The sequence below is a fragment of the Ochlerotatus camptorhynchus genome, unplaced genomic scaffold, assembly GCF_037179485.1.
Source record: "Ochlerotatus camptorhynchus isolate MF236.1 unplaced genomic scaffold, CSIRO-AGI_Acam_v1.1 ptg000036l, whole genome shotgun sequence".
NCBI lineage: Eukaryota > Metazoa > Arthropoda > Insecta > Diptera > Culicidae > Ochlerotatus > Ochlerotatus camptorhynchus.
The window spans coordinates 3,686,719-3,707,402 of NW_027040527.1; the positions used below are offsets into that span (position 1 = coordinate 3,686,719).

The 20,684-nt window shown below is 38.9% G+C and overlaps 1 protein-coding gene across 1 annotated transcript in view; it reads right to left on the bottom strand.

The window, feature by feature from the left end:
• Window positions 1-20,203, bottom strand: part of qtc (quick-to-court) — a 106,717-nt gene extending 86,514 nt beyond the window's left edge. The window contains exon 1 of the mRNA XM_065232837.1: window positions 19,646-20,203. The gene's annotated coding sequence lies outside the window, so the exon portion shown is untranslated. The remainder of the gene's footprint in view (window positions 1-19,645) is intronic.
• Window positions 20,204-20,684: the final 481 nt, after the last annotated feature.

Below are 20,684 nucleotides of genomic sequence, written 5' to 3' on the forward strand. Positions count from 1 at the left end.
AATACCATCAAATACCCTTCTTTCCCCCTGAATGCCTTTTGACTAAAGGTTATGAGTTGGGATCACTGGCGTTACGTAACCTCACTTTTTACTTGTGCACCAACTGTTAACCAGATTAAATACCACTCGAATCGGTTAAAAAATGCACTTCATCTTCTAGTTCGCTCGATATCTATCCATTGCAAGCTATATTTAGAGAGGAGGCGGAGGTTAAGACGACGACACTCAAAAAAGCAAATTTTGTTGGGTGATTATTTTCCATTTAATTCCTCTTAGTAATTTGTTTTCATGGCAGATACCGTATTTCGACTACAATGTGCAGTCTTCAACAGTGTAATTCCCACTAAAGATTTGTTAAAATCTAACCCTCTAAAGTACTCATCCCCTAGGTAAACATGTCAACGAAACTTCAATGTGCAAAATGCAGACCTTCCTAACTAATATCGTAATTAAATAATAATTCAAGTAAAGAAAAAAAATCTAAACAACTCTTTCAAGAGGAAAAATCCCCACGGTTGGTAGCCGAATTGGGATGTTACTGGAATACTGACAAGAGCAAATAAAATGTGATTATAGACAATTGACACCATATCTTCAACCAACTTAACATTAGAAAACGGACAACACTGAACTCCCAGTAGAGCAGTAGGGAAATTTCTGATTTACGAAAAGATCCACCGGCTGGAGCGGCAATCGAACCCTCACTTTATGGCACTCACAATACAACGACGGGTGACGCCGCTACCACGCCACGCCCACCTTTTACACTTAATTCCACTTAGGCTGTGAACCATTTGCCGAGATAAATTTAACTCGTGGTTAAAAGTGACATTTCGAAAGTTATTTTCTATGTTCGAAAATCCCCGTGCTGTCGATCGACCGGTTTTCGAGCCACAGTTGTCAAAATTTAACTTCTTGTCTGTCAGAAATAACCATGCTCGGATAGCAGGGTTAATCGATAACTTTTCATCTGCCAAATTTTAACCAAAAGTTAAAATAATTCACCAAATGGTTCAGAGCCTTAGTAACTTGTATCCTTTTAACCTTTGGAATGCTCGTAAGAATTTCCTTGAGATTCTCAGCAGAATTTGATTGAAATTTGAATTAAAATTAGCCTATAATTCTTCCTAAACATTAATTAAAAATTCCCATGGAATTAATCATTAATCATCGAATGCCCTTTGAATTTTCCTCAACATCATAGAAGTTTCTTTTGAATTCTCTTGGAATTGTCATTGGAAATCCCTTCGAAATTTCTACATAATTGTTTAGGAGTTGTCCTTTGAAATTCATATAAATTTTTATCAGAACTTTCTTTGAATTCTCTTATGAATCCGCTTTGCACTATAGTCAGAACTTACTTGGAAATCCTCCCAGAGCTGTCTGAAATGTCTCACCGGAATTTAAAAGGATTTTTTTTCTGGATCAGCCTGAAATCAAAAGGCTAACAGAATGAGCAGTGAATTAGACTACTTAGGCTCTAAACCATTTGGTGGTTTATTTTAACTTTTGGTTAAAATTTGACGGATGGAAAGTTATCGATTAACCCTGCTATCCGAGCGTGGTTATTTCTGACGGACAAGAAGTTAAATTTTGACAACCGTGGCTGAGTTCTGCTCGAAAACCGATCGATCGGTAACACAGGGATTTTCGAACATAAGAAATTGTCGTGAACTGACCGAGGTTGCAAGTCTCGGCCATTTGTCGCAACAAAGACCATCCGGAAAGCAAATGCACAACCGTGCGCAAGAAGATTGGTCAAATGACTGGTTCAATCATGCAGAAGCCGAAACACATAAGCCTCGGCTCGTTCAAGCGTGCGTATGTGTGCGCGTTTAGTTAAATCATCGTATTAATGCTCCACGCTAACTTAATTCTACTCAAATTGAGAATGGCGTTACTCGACGCTCAGCTTTCTAGTTTTGATACATTCAATATGTATTGTTATCATGATAATTATTATTATTATTATTTCATACCAAACACTATCTACCACATCTTGCGAAATGTCACACTCGTGGTTAAAGAGTTAAATTTAACTCGGCAAATGGTTCACAGCCTTAGAACTGCTTTGCCTTCCATTCATTTTGGCTATAAAATATTTTATGAAATTATGGAATAATAAGATATTATGATGATATTTGGTAGGTATGTGTAAGTAACAAGAAAAGATTGTAAAGTTTGTGTTTGACACATAAAACCTGCAAATTAGGCTTTGACAGAGTCACAATGAGCGATTTTCTGATCGCCTCTTCGCGAAGAGTGAAGAGCGAAAAGTGGGTGAAATAAATTTAAAAAAAAAAACACTTATAACGACTCTCATGTAGCAAAATTGGCACGTAAAGGGTGATACGGTCAAAATTTGGTCAAGGGAAAACGCGTGTAAATCGGTGAAATTGTTTATTTAAAAAATCAAATTAAATTTCTTTTTCAAGTTCAATTAGTATAAAATTCAGGAAAAATATTCAGTTAGGCTTCCGCTTTTCCAAATCCGAATTGCCGGGCCTTACGCTTGACCCCTGCCATCAGATTTTGTACAGCCACCTTGTCCACCTTCTTCGCCTCAGAAAGCCAGTTTGCCTTGAACTGCTGCTCGCCCTTAGCAGTTTTTTTGGTCTTCTTTAGGTTCCGCTTGACAATAGCCCTTTCTCAATTGGGCGGAGCTCTGGCGTGTTGGGAGGGTTCTTGTCCTTGGGAACCACCTGCACGTTGTTGGCGGCGTACCACTCCATGGCCTTTTTACCGTAATGGCAAGATGCCAAATCCGGCCAAAACAGTACGGAACAACCGTGTTTCTTCAGGAAAGGCAGCAGACGTTTATTCAAACACTCTTTCACGTAAATTTCTTGGTTGACAGTCCCGGAAGCTATGAAAATGCTGCTTTTCAAGCCACAGGTACAGATGGCTTGCCAAACCAGATATTTCTTTGCAAACTTTGACAGTTTCATGTGCTTGAAAACATCTGCTACCTTTCCCCTGCCTTTTGCCGTATAAAACTCCTGTCCCGGAAGCTGCTTGTAGTCGGCTTTGACGTAGGTTTCGTCGTCCATTACCACGCAGTCAAACTTCGTCAGCATCGTCGTGTACAGCCTCCGGGGTCGCGCTTTGGCCGTCGTATTTTGTTTATCATCGCGATTTGGAGTCACTACCTTCTTGTAAGTCGATAGTCCGGCTCGTTTTTTGGCTCGATGCACGGTTGTAGACGATACACCCAGCTTATTTGCGGCATCTCGGAGAGAGAGGTTAGGGTTTCGCTTGAAACTACCGGCAACTCTCTTTGTTGTCTCAGCGGCTTCCGGTTTTCGATTTCCCCCCGATCCAGACTTCCTGGCTGTCGACAAACGTTCCCCAAACACTTTAATTACATTTGTAACGGTTGATTTGGCCGAGGGGGGCGACACATCTAAATCTCAAGTTTAGATGGTCAACAAATCTCACACTAGCGAATCAATCTTCGAACAATCTTCTTTCATTTGTCGCATCTACTTGCATCGCTCATCAATTTTTTGCAGGAAATCTTCAGAATCATCATCAATCTTCTTTCTATCTACTCAGCGTGCGCGCAGCTAGCCACGGCAAAACACAATCTTTTTTGCATCGTAGATAGAGTCGTCCCCCTCGGATTTGGCAACTTTTAGCGATTTTGCCAACTTTGCGTGCGAGTAGCTCGGATTTTCGCGATGCGCGAGCAAAATTTTGATACGCTGCTCTTCTTGCTTGGACGGCATTTTGACAACTGAAGAGTGAATTCCAAAATCAAAATAGGAGCAACATTCTACTTCAAAATGAGGGGTGTTCAGGTTTTTTAAATGCAAAATTGAAAGAAATACGTCAAGTTGATATTGACCAAATTTTGACCGTATCACCCTTTACATGGCTTATTCAGATTCCCCAGCACTAGTACTGGAACTTCATGAACCAGTTCCATGAACGCATATAATTTGTTCATTGGGGCTTATTACGGATGTCTCTTCACGGTGAAAACTTCTCACTTGACGTCACTGTGAATTGATTTCCATTTGATTTGTACGGCAATCACGGCTCTTATTCTGAATATCACTTCATTATCACCGGGTAGTGACACCCGTAATAAGGCCCATTGTTTTATTGCGCACAGGATCATTAAGACAGATTAGAACAAAAGACACCACCGAAACGGAACATAAGTTTGTCAGTGCTATATTTATTCACTCTAGCAAAACGAGCATAACGTTTCACTACATTCCATGTTGGAAGATTTTACTTCATGCTAATTGAACGAGCTCAATCTCAAAGTCATTCGAGGCCCAGTGGAACCGAACGAAGACACCGACAGCATCACACCTGAACAGTCCTGGATCGAGTCCCAAATCAGCTACAATAAAATTAAAAAAAACGCAACTGTGAAAGCACTCGAAGCACCACCTCGCACTGTCTGATGTTTATTTTTCGATTTATTTTTAGAACCGATAAAATATATGAGTCAAAACAAGAATTGAATATCATGTGATTTTCATATTAATTTTGATTACACGCTAACTTCTGCTTACTCACCAGGTGAGTCGATCGTACTCACTTTCGTCCGATGTATCGAGTTGTCAAAAATTGAGTAAATGAGAAATGTCAAACTGAGTAAAAGCCACTCAGTCAGCAAAATCCTGGACTTGGAAAAAATGCCAGTCATGTCGGAGGAAAGCTCATAGAAAATGTTACTCAAAACCTCCTGGAATGCCTTCAGGTAAGTACGAATTGCTTAGGGAAACGGTGTTGAACCGTTTTTTTTGCTCCGGTACAAGGAATCCGAAGCAGGCAATTTCCATTTCTTTGAATGAAAACCAAAATAAAAACCCTCTCTGCAACTGAAAATACCGGCGAGTGGATTTGACTCAGTCTACGTCAGAACGTAGTTTACTCAAAAGTGAGTCAACATAAGGCTACTCAATTTTGAGTAGCCATACTTGCCGCTGAGATGAGTACATTCGACTCAATTTTGAGTTGACCAGAATAAGCGTGTAGATTGATTTATGACATGTATATCACAGACAAACATTGTGTATCTTCGTTCATGCATTTAACGGTTGATTTGAATATTATCAGTTCCGCGAACTACTCGCCGCAGCGCTGGCATCGGATCACTTTGACGTTTCTATATATTCTATAGAACTTTTATGCAATATTGTTTACGAGTTATCGAGCAAGCTTGTTTTCCGCGAGAAGCCAGAGAGATGTCGTTATTGAGGTTATATGTTTTGAGATACTATGATTTCAAGAACAAGTTTTTCAAAGAGTTACGTCTGTTTGTCTGTGTGTATATGATGCTGAGTTGACCAATTTTCATTTTCATATAAAAGTTACCTACGTATCAGCATTGGAAATGTATCAGATATTCATATAAAATTTACCTGATAGATTTTCAATCATATTGTTTTCATTGGATTTTCTTATAGCGCAAATTTATAAAGGCCGGCGCATAATAGATACGTTTTCGGGTTTTTTGACAGATAATGCATGGGCTAACTGTCAAAAAACTTGAAAACGTATCTATTGTGCGCCGGCCTTTAGACTTCCACATAAAAGGAATATGTCATATTGGTTCAGTGTATGACGTGTTTGTTTGTTTACTTTTATGCACTGCTTGAAAACAACGGAATGGCGATTGCATTAAAATACCAATATTTTTATTTGTTGACATATCGTTGATGGTTAGCGGCGCCGGTGGTGTAATGGTAAGCATGATTACCTCTAACCCCAAAAGGCCTGGAACCAATCCCAGTCGGCGCCACCGGGATTTTCTGAGGCATAAAATCTCTGATCACGCCTTCCTTTCGAAAGGAAGTGAAACCGATAATCCCCGGTTCATGAGTTGATGAATCGATAGGTAGGGTCCAGGTGTAAGAGCTACCTTGCTGACGTTGGTAGCATTATTGGTACTCGGTGCGGAAAACAAGATCGACGGAAAACAAATCAAGGGAAAAAACCGTCCATGGTTGAGAAAAATCATGGCTCACTGAAATCCAAATATTATCGTAGGGAAAATGGCTCTAATGTTGGCCTATGGATCTAAGATTGGGCCCATCGCTAAAGATCTGCTATTTATTAATTTTATCTAGATGAACGCGTCATTGGGACGGTACTAATGGATATTTTTGGTCGCTATTGAAAATTTAGTCGATTGCTGAGTTTATGTCTGGGCCCAAATTAGAGGCATTTAAGCCAACATTACATCCATTTCATAAATGTCATAAATTGTGCCACACACTTAGAAAAATCATGTAAATTTATTTGCTCTGAGAGTGACATATACAAGCGTCAATTTTGACATAAATTTGAGTCATAACAGACGCGAAATATAGCTCAATCAAACGTACTTTTCGTCGAGCAACGAACTTTTCAGTCTCAGAGCACTTAATATAACATGACATGATTGTTTACGTCTCATCTTTTATATCACAGATGGATTCCGTCACGTGTAAAATTAGTTATTTCTAAGTGTGCACTTGAGCATGATACGAGGGATGCTAAAATAGTTTACTTCTAATTATGAGGGGAAATGTCGGTATTATCGTCAGGGGGTAAAGGATAATAGGTTAAGGTATTGCCGAAGCCAAGTTTTCCGCTAATTATTGAAGGTGTTTAAAAGATTTTCTGAATTTCAAAACAAATAATTTCCCGCGAAAATAATGGCCTTCTCAGTTCCAATGAGAACTTGAATGTATTTCTGTCAATTTCTACAAAACATTTGATGATATGGGCCCATGCATTAATTATGTCACGCTAAATCGAGCAAAAAATTACCCCCTCCCCCCTATCGTGACGTTTTTCCTATACCTAATGCATTGCTTGTCACAAAATCTTAGACCCATCCCCCCTCCCCCCTAAGAGCGTGACATAATATATGCATCAACCCTAATGACAAATCAAGCAAGAACGAGACTAATTCGAATCGTAGCTTAAGCTGGGTTTAGACAGGGCAAGTCAATTGATCAAGTCAGTTGAATTCAATTGACTTGAAAAGTTGAGCCTGGTTCAACTTTTTTCAATTCAAGTGAGTTGATCAAGTCAGTTGAATGGCATGGTTTACACGTTCAATTCGCGTTCAAGTCAGTTGAATTCAACTGAGTTGATCATTTGACTTGCCTAGTCTAAACCCAGCATTAATGTGTACGCAAGAATAGGTCGCAAGCATCACATTGAAGCTAAAAGTCTTAGGAATCGTTTGAATACATTCAGCGAAGTGTTTTGATGAGAAAATACAGCTAAATTAACGATTGAATTTTGGTTGCTTAAAACAGTCAATGGATGCCTTTATTTTGTATCTTAATTATTGGGAGGACTATTTACCCCTCATTGCCCCCTTTGTCAACTTATTTGCATCGAACTGCTGTTTGTTGTATATTTGGGATTTTCTGTTAAAATTCAATCTCCCACCCGATGCTGTGAGCAAACCTGCGTCTTTCTCACAATAAGGGTTGATGCATATATTATGTCACGGTCTAAGGGGGGAGGGGGTTTAAGATTTTGTGACAAGCAATGCATTAGGTATAGGAAAAACGTCACGATAGGGTATTTTTTTGTTCGATTAAGCGTGACATAATTAATGCATAGGCCCTAACATGGTGGAGCGCTGATTGGGGTTACTTTCCTTAGCATTGTGGTATCCCTATAAAATAGATCATTATGTTACATCAATCTTAGGCTATTCAACTCCCAAGACAATGAGCTAACTGAAAATACCCACGGAACGCTTTTTATCATCATTGCTTTGGCCACGTTTGATGTAAATTGGCTCCATTTATGAAGAAATCGTGCAACACCTTAATTTTCAAACAGAAAAATTGAGTCATTCCTGCGTTGAAGCGATCACCATCTCTTTCCAGAAAACTATCGAGAGAGAGATCTACCCTCCTGGTGCTCTCATTCACACGATACCGCGTGGTTGACCTTCGTTTGAATGTTTCCCATTCGTATTGCTATCCCATGTTACATGTGTACTGTTCAAGGATGCTCCAAAATGTTGCATACAAACATATATTTAAACATTCAGTCAAACGAAAACAGATGAGAAGCATGGAGAGAGTAGCGTAATAGCATTGCGAGAGGGAGAGAGTGGTAGCAGCATAAATTCTCTCGTTTTTCCTCTCCCAAAACACAGAGCTCCAATACAAGCGCCATTAAGCTTACACATAAAGCTGTATTCAGACATGAGCGTGCCAGGCGTGCGCGGGCGGGGTTTTCGCTGGCAAGAGAGAAAGAAACAAGACAACAAGTACTTTTATGCTTCTCATACCATACGCAAATTCCGCTCCACCAACGCCAAGCACGGTCAGGTCTGAATAGATCTTAATTCAGCATAGTTTTAAAAAATCATAACAAAGCATTAAGAACCATTCGATAGCATGGAACTTGTAACTGAATCGCAAAAAGAAAACTGAACTTCGCGTTTTTTTTTGAGTATCGTTTTTTTTTTGGCTACCCTTCTCGATTGATGTTGTGGTAAGTGGAGGTTTTATGTTTTCGACAACGCACGCTCCTCGTGTATTCCATTCACTCGATAGAAGTGAACAAAAATTTCGGATCTTAATTAGTTATTCCATGCGTTCCGTGCCGCCTGTATGATTTGGCTTTTTTTTTTAATATGGATCGCACTGAGGTGTGGAAATAATTAGGTATTGAGTCCTCTGTGACATTGGAAAACACGTGTGAAGAGGACGAGGCAAAAATAGATCATGATAATGATGGGTTTTTTTTGGGGGGTATGAACTCTGCATTGAGGATGAGCTGTAGCGGAATGAGCGAGATAACTGGGGGAAACCATAAAAGTTGAGTACCTACCGGTGATAGCTGCACATTTGCCGGCTTTTGTAAGCCATACGGCGCATTATGGATTATGGTGGGAATGAACGAAAATGCGATATTTGGGCTTACTTGTAGCGTATGAACCAAGGTTCACCCGATGACATATAGTTCGTGAACTAGTTGAGTATTGGTTGCAAATCTATTTCTGGTGCAACTTGAAAATGCACTCTAAGTTAACGCTAAAACAAACGAAAAAATGCATTACATCATTGTTGGCTCAATTTGCTAGTTTACAAAACGGCATTGTCTTAGACAAGGTTTTATTTCACTTTAGGCACGCGCTCTCCATCTTCTTTTTGCGCTTCTATTAGACCATAGCAGAAGCTATTTTAGGCGCACCAATAGTTCCCCTGCGGTCAGAAAATGGCAACAGACGAATCCGGTCGCCATTTACGATTCCAGCCAAGCCAAAACAGTCCATCGCCCTCAGCGATAGCGATCGTACTCTGAACACATGTAAAATTTGAAGCATTTTAAAAATTCCATCACGTTTCCAAACATTTGCACGGTGCACTCCCACCATATCGTTTGTCGTGGCGGTTATGGAAATTAGTAATGAATTTGGCATTGAGCCACGAGTCATGCGTATGTCTTTCAGGACTAGCATCAATCCGTTGTAAATATTATAATCATTTCATGCAGTGATTAAATCTGCAAACTCAATTTCCAAATAGAAATTTTGAGAGGTAAATTTGAGGAATTTCCAGCGTGAAACCCCAAACCATACCAAAAAATGAAACTTTCATTCGCATACTGCTCGGAAGATGGAAAATACAACCCACGCACGTAGCAAAAGCGTAATGTAAAACATTTATTATCAACACTAACGATAATCCACTCGCCATCATCATCATCATCATCATCATCATCATCATCGTGATGTGAGTGATGTGAAAGTCAAACTGTGATATACTACTCTCATCATCATCGTCGTGGCTGGTCATATGTTATATGGGCTGCCAGTGCCAACAACACTGACTGGGTCGTTCCGTGATGCACACAGTTTTGAAATTTCAATTTGCCAATGACGGGCGCGTTTTGAATGCTGCACCCCGCACCCTGACTGGGTTAATATTGTAATTTTGAGTTTTCAATCGAAAATTGTTGCAGATTTCGGGGGCTTTGTGGGTCAAACACAATTGGATTCGAGATTAGATTATTTTGACTACAATGATGTGAAATTGCTTAACTATGCAGGATTTATGAAATTAGTAATTATGTTTGATGACCGAGAGAAATTTCTCAACTGCGCAGGGTATAAGGTATTCTTGATTGTGCTTAAAACACAATATACAAATGCAAAAATGGTACAAATTTAGCCAGTTTACATTGAACCGTACTAAACAAATACTAAGTGAGACAAATTAATAAATTTCTGGAATATTTTAACTTTTAATTATACAAAATGCTACGTTATGAGAACATTTTCATTTTGCACACTTAAAAATTGGCAAGAATGGTAAAGCAAAAACTTTAGGGCAAATTTTCAAACGGTTATTTTTGGCTCAAAATAATTGTTGGCTTTGAAGACCTTTAAATTGTTTTCTGTGTAAAAGTTTCAAAAATTTCTGTCGGAAGTTCAAAAATTTGACCAAAAGATGATGTTATACGAATTTCCTATTTGTATGTATCTAATCTGCATATTTTAATCACCTATATTTTTTCCTACAACATTGTCTCAGATATTATTCCGACTGGAAGATATTATTCCGTCGTGCTGTGATTTGTTGAAAAATATGAAATAGGTATGCCATTTAGAAACATTTTACAAGGAATCCTGATGAATGTGGGCGTCTTAGTCAGACGAGTATTAGTACAATACACTGAAGAAGTCTGCACATTGTAGACGAAATACGCGTATCTGTCAAGGATAAGCAAATAAAATAGTGGAATTAAATGGAAAATACTAATCCTTCTCTCTCTCATTATTTTACAAGGTTCAAAATTTCTCGAATTTTAGCTTGAATGTGAAGGATTGCCCATAGCAAACAAATATGCAATCAGAGTTGGTTGGAAATGCTAATTAACATGAAGCTTTAGTGTGATAATTTTTTAGCTAGAGAATGTTCTTTAGAAGAGGGTAGCTAGATAGTTCCGCTAGAGTACGGCAGTATGAAAATTGAATAGATGTTGATAATGAGCGAAGGGCCATTAATGCGACAGTACAAAGTCAAACGCACACCTTTTGCCTAACCCGTACGATGTGCGCGGAGATTTGAAGTATGTCTTCAAATCCACAGGCAAAAAGTGTGCGTCCACCTTTGTTCATTACTGTCTGCGGCTGTGGAATAGTTCTAGCGACGTTTCATGATGAAACGTCGCTATAACTATTCCACAGCCGCAGACAGTAATGAACAAGACATACTGCGTTTGACTTTGTACTGTCGCATTAATGGCCCTTCGCTCATTTTCAACTTCTATTCAATTTTCATACTGCCGTACGCTAAAGGAACTATCTACCTACTCTGGAACTATCTGGATTAGCCGGAGAACCAGGACATGACCACACTTGCTGGAAAGTTTGATCACATGATAAATAATCAATAATCTCGTGGTTCTGAACATGTCAAACAGAATCGAGAGGCTCCAAGACATTTTACATGATTTGGGTGCTTTTTGGGATAATCAAGATCATTCGGCGAATCAAGTTATGGCCACTATAGCTTATCAAAACAATCGGGATATTGAAAAGGTAATTATTGTGAAACCACGTTGAATTTGGTATTAGCGAAGGGAAAAGATACCTTGGATCTAAAACGCAGTTTTGAAACAATATCTAGGCCCTTATTGTTACGATCAATCAAGCGCTTTGGAATTACGAGTACTGCATATGAATGGTTTGAATTTCATTATTATGTTTCAAGTACCGTTGGGAATAACCTTACAGTGCCCCAGGTAAGTGTATTAGGGTCCCTTTTATTTATTAAGTATGTTAATGACTTGCGATGTGTTTTAGGTAAACCTAAATTTATGGTTGCCCCGTAACGTGGGTAGATCACTTTTTCGTGGTACGTTACGGGATGTAAGATCTACCACCAATTCCTAGTCTTGACTACTTCAAACTAGGGGAACAGGATTTTTCAGTTATCCAAAGAACCCATATTCGTCCTTGTTACTTTTCATGCCTTGTTGATAGTGATAAGACTCGACTTTGTCCACCGAGGATGATCTTGAAACAAGGAAACAATGAGTTAGTCTTCATCTATGTGATTCCTAATCTTCTTTTCGTTGTTCCATAGTTTGAAGTGGTTATGATTAGGGTTTTGATGCATGGTCATTATCGATGTTATTGCTTATTGTTGTTGCTAAGAAATCCAATTTTGACTGACAAATAGGCACGCTTTTGGAGAGTGTTCCAACACTCCGAAAAAGGTCATGAAAAGGTATGTCACCAACAACTTACAGGTGGCGCACAAGGACAAGAACCCTTTTAACAAGCCAGAGCTCCAGCCAATCGAAAAATATTGAAAGACTCAAAAACTGTTGGAAGCAAGAAGGCATGGCAAACTGGCGTTCTGCGGCGAACAAAGTGGACGAGGTGGCTGTACAGAATCTGATAGCAGGAGTTAAACGAAAGGCTTGGCAATTTGAATTTGATCAATTGGAAGCTTAGCTGAATATGTTTTGTATTTTATACTAATTGAACTTAAAAAAGAACATAATATGATGATTTTCTTAATACAAAAATTAATCAAGTTGTTTGACAAAATTTTGATTGTAACACCCTTTACATAATGATTTCGTGACTCTGAACATGTAAGAAAAAATCACCGCTTCTTTGAACAATCCCGATTAGCCTCAACCGTAAACAGAGACTGATCTCTTAATTTTAAACCAGGCTTGCAATTGCTCATTACAGCTAAAATGCTATTTTTCGGTATTATGAAACAATGGTATAATGATAATTTTTATTTGTAAGATGCAAGAAGAGGTGGTAAAGTTTGTATATGACATATCAAATTTGTCAATTTTGCTTTCAGAAGGTCACAACTAGCGATTTTATGATCGCTGATTACTCGCTCATCGCGTTGCTCATCGTTACAGCGAATCGCTATTGTGACCCTCTGAAAGCAAAATTGACATGTTTTATGTGTCATACACACACACTTTACCTTCTGTTCTTGCATCTTGTAAATAAGAATTATCATTAAAATATCTCATAGCTTCATAGATCCGAAAAATAGCATTTTAGCTGTAATGAGCATATGCAAGCTTATTTTAAACATGATAGAAAAATCGTTCTAAGGTTGTAATAAAATGAGCCAGTTTTTGCTCTAGTGCTCCGGTATTTGGACCTAGGGCCAACATCTTATTTAATATATCTTTTCATCATTTTATTTCCGCAGATAAATGGCGGCGTCGTCGCTACCTTTTCCAAGTATCGAAAGGGAAAATAAAGCTCTTGAGCGCTCATTTTATGCATGTGACTTCATCATGTTTCAGAGCACCGAATGGCCAAATTTGAGCATTCATTGACTATTTGTATTCATCTGACAATAATAGGTTAAGGTATTGCCGAAGCAGACAATTCCTCTATATGTTCAAACCTTGTTTCGGAATAAATTTGGTAAACAAAATAGAGACCCAATAGAAATAACCCTAGAAATCCAACGTCGAAACAAAATTATTTGAGATAAATTTAATCGTAAACTCAGTTTGTTCTGGCCAGAAAAATTAAGTATGTTTATTTCAAACGTATTCTGTGATATCAATGTTCAAAATAAAACTACACACTACGAAAAAGACGTGTAAATTTCAGTCCCTGAGACCGGCACATGTAAGCGGCCCTTTTGACATAAGAATCAAACTGAGAATGCAATCCTACAGGATCTTACCATTGGAGATTGAATTAAATCAATTAATTTTGCTGTTTGATGTGAGTTGTTAGAACAATTTTACATATTCAAGCAATGAAAATAATAGATTGTTCCATCCCCAGGAGGATCATCTTCCCTATAGCTGAACACACTGCAAACCATTGGGAAGAAATCGCTCCTGGTTTGGTAGGTTCAGACGAGCGGGAAAACAAAGGCAGTACGAAAAGTGCCTGTGTCGCAAACGGCATTTTACAGTTTGCCTGATCACCAGGAATATAACCGAACGGAAACCGTTTCTTCTCTGGAATTGTCGAAGAAAACCGAAGCCAACGGATTGCCCATGTGAATTTGATGGAATCAAGCGAAAAGAACTAGTAGTAGAGCTACTTGGACAATCGGGATCCAGGCAAGGAAAGCCGATCATTAACAAAAGAAGCGTTGATCAGAATGGTAAGTAGAACTGGATATTTAAGTGCTAAATTATTGAAATAACATTTAAATTATTTACTTTTTTCAATGTTATTTCAATAATTTAGCACTTAAGTATCCAATTCTACTTACCATTCTGATCAACGCTTCTTTTTTTGAAGATCGGCTTTCCTTTTCTTCCATTATAAAATAAACAAAATTTCTACATGATTCAATCGATGGCTACAAATCGTATCCGAATACAATCTTTCCGGATTAAACCAACAATCAGCATCGGGTGCCGGCATTGGAATATATTTAACAAGGGGCTCTTCTATTTTTATTTAATTTGGTTGGTCACGTCTCCATATCAACATGAATCGATGTGGTATGGCTGTTAATATAATCATATCCATAATCTAGCATGTTTTTTCAACTTTATTAGAAAAATAGTAATTTATACATTACTTACTTACTTACTTACTTACTTACTTACTTACTTACTTACTTACTTACTTACTTACTTACTTACTTACTTACTTACTTACTTACTAACTTACTTACTTACTTACTTACTTATCCTGGTCCGACATCCATCAGGATTGCACCTGCATCACAATGTTACGCTAATTCACTCGGTCCGTGGCTTCTTGTCTCCAATTTCTTGACCGTCCCACACTTCCAAGATCCTGCTCCACTTGGTCTATCCACCTTGCTCGCTGTGCTCCTCTTCGTCTTGTACCGGCCGGATTCGAGGCAAACACCATTTTTGCGGGATTGTTGTACGGCATTCCTAAAACGTGTCCCGCCCATCGTACCCGTCCAGCTTTCGCAACTTTCTGGCTACAGGGTTTGCCATAGAGTTGCGCCAGTTCGTGGTTCATCCTTCGCCTCCATGCACCGTTCTCACATACCCCGCCAAAGACGGTCCTAAGCACTCGTCGTTCGATAACACCCAGTGCTTGCAGGTCCTCCTCGAGCATCGTCCAGCGTCTTGTACATGGTACATTTAGTACGGAGGTGAAGTTTACCCGACCTCAGGGTCTTGTGGAGTCCGTAGTAAGCACGACTTCCGGCAATAATACGCCGACGAATTTCTCTGCTGCAGTTGTTATCCGACGTCACCAATGATCCGAGGTACACAAATTCATCCACCACCTCGAACTCATCCCCATCGATTGTCACGCTTCTGCCTATGCGAGCCCTATCCCGCTCGGTTCCTCCAGCTAACAGATACATTGTCTTCAACGTATTCACCTTTAATCCAAACTTCTCTGCTTCACGTTACAGCCTGGCGTACTGCTCCGCCACGACCAGAAACGTTCTTCCGACAATGTCCACGTCGTCAGCGAAGCAGATGAAATGGCTGGACTTATTGAAGATCATGCCCCGCATGTTAAAGCCCGCACGTTTCCTAACACCTTCTAGCGCAATGTTGCCACCATCGCCTTGTCGAAGTCCTTTGCGAGTTTCAAACGATAACCGCACCCGATATCTTCACGCAGCACAAATAATTTATACATTCAAAGTGCTTTTATGTTACGTCATACGTGAAGTTAACGATTTTAAGAGTTGCTTGGACATGGTATCTAACAAGAAGCTTTATTGTATTAATTTATTAGCTAGAGAATGGTCTGAAGAGGGTAGGTTGATAGTTCCGCTAGACTATGGCAGTATGAAAATTGAAAAGAAGTTGAAAATGAGCGAAGGATCATTAATGCGACAGTACAAGTCACTTCTTTACCTTCTTGATCAAATCTGCAGAAATGCTTCTTGTCTCCTCATCCATTAATGTATGAGTTAGGTTAAAAGTGTGCGTTTGATTTGTACTGTCGCATTAATGGCCGTTCGTTCATTTTCAACTTCTTTTCAATTTTCATACTGCCGTTGTCTAGCGTAACTATCAACCTACCCTCTTCAGACCTTTCTCTAGCTAATAAAATGATCACACTAAAGCATCAAGTTAGATAGTATTTCCAACCAACTCTACACTAATAGAATTCCACACAATTTTATTGACGGATTTCCATGTAAAATTCCACATGATTTTCATGTGACCACACATAAGGGGCTGTTCATTAACTACGTAGACGGTTTTTAGGATTCTTGAACCCCCATCCAAAAATTTTAAAACTTGTATGGGCCGTGGATAATTGTCAACCCCCCCTAAACGGTCTACGTAGTTTATGAACAGCCCCTAAACAGAATCCACCCAGAAGCACACATAAAATTTATGAGTCAAATGAATAGCATGTGTGGTTACACATGGCTTTAAAGTGTACACATATTAAGTATGTGTCCGACTTATAGATATCATTTGTTGATCACATTGCAAAAAATCATGTGTGGGACACATAAAAACAAACTTTGAAATTTTATAAGTGAGTAATTTATATTTTGTGATCGATCGGAAGTAACCTCACAAGGAAGCGTCATCCGATCCACTTTCAGTATCGGTGTGATTTTGGACTATGAACTCAATTTCCGGATACATTACAATTATGTGATTTCGAAAGCGAACTGACAACTACGATTCATCTTTAAGCTCGTCTACGGCTTCCGCGACCCTCTATACCTAAAATCACTGCACCGTGCCCTAGGGAATATACTGTCCTACTTTAGAGCAAGACATGAAAATTGATCACATAAAAACATCGAATTACGACCGACCTATACCCCACTGCGCGTTAGGGCCTCAAGCCTAGTCGGTGAAGGCACGGTATTACCAACAATCAATACGAAACTAACGATTTTAAGTTGGCTCACTACTTGACTAGCCTATTGGTCCCAAGCAAACGATTTACGTACCCCATTCTAGTCGAAATTCTAGTACTACGCAATGTTTGTTTTGATTCGCTATGAAAGTTTGACAGATAAAATGAGGGGTTATTGGTTTTTCCTATGTTTCGAGGGGTGAATCGATTAGCTTGGGACCGAAGAGAGTACTAGAGCTGAGCCGAAAAGTTGAATTCGTTATTTCGGGACCTTCTAGTCTTAGAGTTACCTCTATGGTATTACCAACAATCAATACGAAACTAACGATTTTAAATTGGCTCACTACTTGACTAGCCTATTGGTCCCAAGCAAATCGATTAACGTACCCTATTCTAGTCGAAATTCTAGTACTAGGCAATGTTTGTTTTGATTCGATATGAAATTTTGACAGATAAAATGAGGGGTTATTGGATCTTTCTATGTTTCGAGGGGTGAATCGACTAGCTTGGGACCGAAGATAGTACCAGAGCTGAGCCAAAAAGTTGAGCACGTTTCTTCGGGACCTTCTAGTCTTAGAGTTACCTCTATGGTATTACCTAACCGGAGGCGATGGGGTCGATTCCCGGTCTGCTCAAGGAAATATTTCGGGTTAGAAGTTTTTTCGACCTCGCTGGGCATAGAGAATCATTGTGCTTTGCCACACAATATACAATTCCATGCATTGGTGTTGCCATAGAAAGCTCTCAATTAATAGTGTAGAAGTGCATCTAGAACACTAAGTCAGCAAAACGATCGCAAAAGAAGCGTAAAAAGCGTGGAAGAAGAAGAAGATTCCACTTACCCCATATTCGGGGGAAAAGTAGGAGAATCAAGCACTTTCCCCATTGTATGCCAAGGTCACATATTTTTGCATTTTCCTAATGTTTTAATTGACTGCCTTCTTTTTTGGGACTTACAACCTCAATCAATATGTACAATGATATATTAATATCAATTTTTGTAAGTTTTTTTTTAATTTTTAAACAGGCTTTGATAATCAAAATACTATTTTTCCCGCTTTGAAATTTTTCCCCACTTTACTCTAAGCCTTTTGAAATCTGGATCAGGAATAATTCAAACCTGGTTTCGTTATCCGAGGCACTAGAAATTTATAGCGGTTAGAAATTTTCTAATTTTTTTTTTTTTTTTGTAATACATAGTGTCATTATGTAGAAACAATATATCGGACAACTTGCACTATTATTGTTATTTTTAATTAAAAGTTAATTTCGTCATACATTCTCAAGTCGATTTTCCACCAGCCCTTGAAACACCCAATTTCAAATAAAAGATTTTTTAGATGATCAGTGGTTGAGTGCCTAAAACTTTTTTATTTTCGGTAGTATTTTAACAAACAAAGCAATTTCATGTGCATCATACCTTCAGCGAAAAGTGCTGTGCTTGTAGTTGGAAGCGAAACATTTTCCTCGCGTCGATTTTTTGGATTTTGCGTTGTTCAGGATTGGTTTTAACATAATCGGATTGTATCAGACGGGACATTCCGTGCCAGCTCTACCACAAACCGGACTACCCCGTGAAGCGAATCGTTTACAATAGCAACTTCCCCTCTAACACATCAAGCCTATAGTCGCTATATGTATAGTCTGGCGGATAGAATATCGGGAACCAATTGAGCTGTCAAATAGCGGAACCAATCGAGCAAATCACGACCAACCAATCAGTTGTTGGTCTACAATATATTGAATTGATTCCGCTTTTTGATCGATCGAAATTCTATTCGCCAGACTATAAATATAGCGACTAAAATCAAGCCAGCTTGTTAGGTTCACTTGCCCAGATTAGGTGAGTTCGTTCCATTTTGTCCTTTATAATATTTTCATACTTAATTTCCAAGTACTAGTACTATCGATACTACCGCTTGATTGAAAGTTCCAGTACATTATTAATGATTCCCACATTGAAATGTATTGGAGCGGGGCTTATCGTATACGAAAATAGCTTCGGAACACAGCAAAAAAATAATTTTGATATCACGTCAAAGCGGATGCACTACAATCATGTCGAAAATATGGTGTAATATTACTTGCTAAAAAGGACAAAATTATCATTAATACAATGCATGAACTGACATTACGCTGCTTTTACTGCATTCGTTTATTTATGTGGTCATAAAAATTACATGAAATTTTCGACATGATTGTAGTGCATCCACTTTGATGTGATATCAAAATTATTTTTTTGCTGTGAATGCTTGTGTTCTTGAAATGGACTTTTGGAGTTGCGAAAGAGCTGTCACCTTCTAACTCCTGGAGGAGAGATGAACCAGCCGATGGCTGAAAGTCTCTTTAATAAAGAAAGATAAAGATAAAGATATTTATTTATAGGATTTAAGCTTCTTGCAATTATTTATGTAAAAGATGGTTGCAGGAGCATTTTATCCATAATGTGACTGCCAGTCAGTGGGAGTTACACAGCAAAAAATAAATTTTAATATTACATCCAAGAGGATGCACTTCAATCATGTCGAAAATCTCATGCAATATTTATGGGCACAACAATAAACCAATGCAGTTAAAGCAGCGTAATGTCAGTTCATGCACTGTATTGATGATAATGTTGACCTTTTTGGCAAGTAATATTACATCGTATTTTTAACACGATTGAAGTGCATTTTGATGTGATATTAAAATTATTTTTTTGCTGTGTAGACTGTAAATACACACCCCCGCTTAAATACCTACAACCAAGGGTGAATCGCCTGCTCAATAATCATGGATCCGCTGGGTGAGTTGCACTTGATGCACACGGTCTGATAATTTTATTCGCTAATAAGCTTCATCCGCATATCCAATCAATGGGGTTAAACTTACCGGCATTATTTTACAACCGCTGCCACAATTTCATCCAATCAACGGAGTGCTCAACTTCTATGCACACACTGATCAAACAATACGATCCCACTACTGCCAGGTATTTGTTTTTTTTTTTTTCTAGTATCGACAGCTGACAACACACGGATGCCTTCACCTTTACCTTATCACTCCGCGTCACGACCTTATCAGTAAAAAAAAGTCCTATCAGGTACGAAAACACTTTTCACTTGCCTTCCTTGTTCGTTCTATTGATGCTTTTCTCCCAAATTGGCTCAACTCAATCGATTCGAAAATAGACCTCCACCGTTCAACGTGGCGCGGCTGCCGCTGGTGGATTTCAATTTCAAATTGCACGCTGCTCCAAGAAATGACAGAGTTTCACTTGTTTTCCCCTCATTCAAATGACCTTAGCATATTGTGCTGATTCGGTTCAATTTGCGTTTTTCGAAACAGCCCCTGTTGATGGCTTATTTCATCCACACTAATCGAAAACGCAAGGATTTCTGGCGCACTAAAACGAAAAAACAGACACGCGATTCGCGAGTTCTCTCACTACTGCTGACTGAGTGGTTGTTCTATCCGCCGTCGCTCCACTACCGATTGAAACGCGGACTCTATGCTGTTGTTGTTGACTACCCTACTGCTTGGCTTGCTGCTGGGGGAACGTACCTGAACTGAACTGACTGGAGCATCATATGTATGTATGTATGGTCGCGCGGTCGTCCGTGAGTTTGACCAAAACTGCCGGTGTGTATTTTGCTGAATAGAGATTTTGAGTGTGTATTGAATCCGTTTTCGTCGTCGACGCGGAACACGTTGCGATAATTTTAATTCAGGTACCTATCGCGAAACAGAAGCGCAAAACTGCCTGCCACTTATGAATGTAAGAAAGCGTAGTTCATGCACAGTGGGAGAATGTTTTATATTATACCTACCTGCCGAATGTGATACCAATGACTTCTCGTTTTCGGTAATTTAACCTCATCTTTCTTTAGATTTGTGCTTGTGGTTTCTAGACATTGTTTCATTAAATATC